At 36.1% G+C, this 3,519-nt stretch overlaps 1 non-coding gene across 1 annotated transcript; it reads right to left on the bottom strand.

Annotated features, from left to right (window-relative positions):
• Positions 1-3,172: 3,172 nt before the first annotated feature.
• On the bottom strand, positions 3,173-3,279 carry LOC113000521 (small nucleolar RNA R71). Its single transcript, XR_003265854.1, has one exon. It is a non-coding gene; the product is annotated as a small nucleolar RNA R71 (small nucleolar RNA).
• Positions 3,280-3,519: the final 240 nt, after the last annotated feature.

Genomic DNA, 3,519 nt, shown 5'->3' with positions numbered 1-3,519 from the left:
TTGTTGGGGATTTCTAAGGAACAACTGATGTAATTACTTTAATATCTAATTAATTGTGTTTTATGTGTTCAATGCTTAATTTCTGCATGCTTTTGGTCTGATCACCCATTTGTGTGTACAATTAGGTGACTTTAGCATTGAGAAATGTATTGTTGCCTTAGAACTTGATAGAAGCAGGACTGAATAACCACATTACCAGGGATGGATTGTTGGGGTTTTGGTTTTCTGAATATGTTGTTACGATAATGTTGTTTAAGTTAAGCCTAGTCTTACAAGAGGGATATGCGGACGAAGCTTAGGTTAAATTAGTCTAAACTTACGAGGGATCGAGGTTTAGTATTTTAGGCTACAACATAGAACACAAAAGCATGATTGATTAGAGAAATATTTTCATATGCATCAGCTTGTTTGTTAGAAAGACCCAACGCTTTTTACCTATTGCTGTCAACTTTTACTTACTTGCATTTACTGTTTTTACCATAGAAGTAGTTTATTTCTGTTTTAAACCATAGTTTATCAATGTTGTTCCAACAAAGCCTTACTTCTGAATAAAACTCTGTTTAATAAGTAAGTTCCCAGAGTTCGATACTCGGATCACTCTATTTTGTTTTTAAATACTTGACGACCCGGTGAAGTGCCATCATTTTCTTCTATTTCTTAAACCCTTTTTGCACCATTTTAATTACTGATTAGTCTTAATTGTCAAATTAATCAGACAATTTTATTATTTGAGTTAATTTAGCTAATTTGATGTTTTTAATCTAATTTCAAGAATTAATGAAACATTGGGCTTAATTTGGATTTTGGTTGTGGACTTGAAGAGGGCAAATAAAGTAGCGCTTACCTTAGTTAATTTCTAATTAGGAGATTGCTATTTTATTTTATGTGGTTCAGTGTTTATTTTGTTTTGGGCCAGAATATTGTAATAGGGCCCAGTGACTTTGAGTGACTCTTTTTAAATAGCAGCCTTGGGATTTGTGCAAGGCTATTCTGTTAGACTATTATTCAGAGCATAGGGTTTATGGTTTTTACGTTTTTCTGTTCTAATGCTACTGTTCACGTAATGCAATTTTCCATTTTCTGCTTCTAATTACAATTTCGTTCTTGTTTCTTCTTCTGCCTTCATTTACGTTTCTGCTTCATTTACGTTTCTGCTTTTAGTTTCATTTACGTTTTCTGTTTGAATCTATGGAAGGCTAAATATTCTGGTGTTGTTTCCTTTTGAGGACGAAGCTCAACTCTCTTTGAGGTTTCGTTTATAATGTGGCTTCCTAGTAGTTTTCCCTTCACCAGTTAACCCAAATTCGTTAACATTAATCTGTGCACGCTTCGTGCTCGATTAATTTCCTCTGAGCCAAACTTGCGTTCATGCTTAATGGATGAAGGGCTAACTGGTGTATGTGTTTCCTAATCACGTATTGACAACCCTAAGTTGATTTTTGCTTAGTAAATTGAAATAGGGTTGGATTAAGTGGTTAACTGTTAGGGATGAATTCTCCATAACCCAAGACAAGAGAATGACTTCTGAATCAGAGGAAACAACCCGTTTTTAATATTATTAGTTTCGTATTCCAGTTTACTTGTTCTGTTCTTTAAATCACAAAACAAACAACCCCCCGCCCAATCGTTACTGTTACTGCAAGTATATTATGAACATTTGGTTTATCATTGCTCGTTGGGAAACGACCTAGGATCACTTCCTAGTTACTGCATTTTCATGTTTATTTGATTCGGGTACGGCCTCAATCAAATTTGCCGCCGTTGTCGGGGAGCAGTGTCCAAAGGTTCATAATAGCTAGTGTCGTGTTAGTGTTTAATTATTTCGTGTTTTATGTTTAATTGTTAGTGTTGTGTTAGTGCTTGTGTTAGTGTCTTGTTATTTTGTTAAGTGTATGTTCTATTTTAGTTTTCCTATTAAGCGCTTCCCCTATTTCAGTTTTGGGTGTTTTGCTGTGAATAGTGTTTTGCGACGGACTTAGCGACCACTTTTGCTTGCGGCAAAACAAAGTAGTAGTAGAAATCATGTAGCGACGGATTTTAGTGACCACCCATGTTGAATTATTTGGGATTTTTTGTTTTAGTATCTAAGGTTGTTATTTTTGGCTGAAATTTTTTGTGGTAACTTCTTTTAATCTATATTTTGTGGGAAAAATAGCTAGAGCCTTTATTTTGGTCAAATTTGGAAGTTCCAAAAAAGTAGCAAATTTTGTTTTTGTCAAAACTTCAAACGGCCATAACTTTTGCTCCGGTTATCAGAATTGCAATTATTATATATGTATTTCGGGTAGAAAAAAATTTCCTACGCCGGCCGGCTAAGGCCTCCATCGTCCAAAAAAAGTGATTCTGTCAAAAGTTTTTTATTTTTCAAGTTTTATTCACTTATTTTTCTCAACCTACCATTTTTAGCTTCCATAGTTAGGCTTTGAATTTTTGTTTGAAATTTTATGTGCAATCTTCTCATCATTTCATAAGGTTGCTCACAAAATTTCAAGTCATTTGGATATCATTTGAGGGTAGTTGTAGTTCAAACCTACACCTTCATTTACATGACAAGGCAACTAGTTGTGCATGCTGAATGTAGTGTATGACTAGAGGCAATCCATCTAACTTACAACCCTTTGATCCTGAGATAGATAGGACATTTCATATATTAGTTATGCATCATTTTATACCTTTTGATCATCCTAAGCATTCCATTACTAGTGAATCTGTGCATTCTGTTATTGGTGATTTTGAACATCCTGATTTTGAGCATTACAATTTTGAGCATTCTGATTTTGAACATTCTGATAACATGACACAACCTCCACCCCATGAGAGGACTCTAAGGGAAATGGTTGCACCTTATTTCACCTACGAAAGCTTGTGCATCCAATACCCTGATGAGGATGTCCCATATGTTCTTAAAACTGGACTGATCCATTTGCTTCCAAAGTTTCATGGACTTGCAGGTGAAGACCTGCACAAACATCTGAAAGAATTCCATATTGTCTGCTCCACCATGAAACCCCTAGATGTCCAAGAGGATCACATATTTCTGAAGGCTTTTCCTCATTCTTTAGATGGAGTGGCAAAGGAATGGTTGTATTACCTTGCTCCAAGCTCTATCACGAGCTGGGATGACCTTAAGAGAGTATTCTTAGAAAAAATTTTCCCTGCTTCCAGGACCACGACCATCAGGAAGGATATCTCAGGTATTAGACAACTCAGTGGAGAAAGCCTATATGAATACTGGGAGAGATTTAAAAAACTATGTGCCAGTTGCCCTCACCATCAGATTTCGGAGTAGCTTCTTCTCCAATATTTTTATGAAGGACTCAGTAATATGGAGAGAAGTATGATAGATGCTGCCAGTGGTGGAGCCCTTGGAGACATGACTCCTGCTGAAGCCAGAAACTTGATTGAGAAGATGGCTTCCAACTCCCAGTAGTTTAGCGCCAGAAATGATGCCATAGTCATTAGAGGAGTGCATGAGGTAGCTACAAACTCATCTGCATCATCTGAAACTAAGAAGCTTAA

This window comes from Glycine max, chromosome 19, assembly GCF_000004515.6.
Source record: "Glycine max cultivar Williams 82 chromosome 19, Glycine_max_v4.0, whole genome shotgun sequence".
Taxonomy (NCBI): Eukaryota; Viridiplantae; Streptophyta; class Magnoliopsida; order Fabales; family Fabaceae; genus Glycine; species Glycine max.
This window is presented reverse-complemented; position numbering and strand designations above follow the sequence as displayed.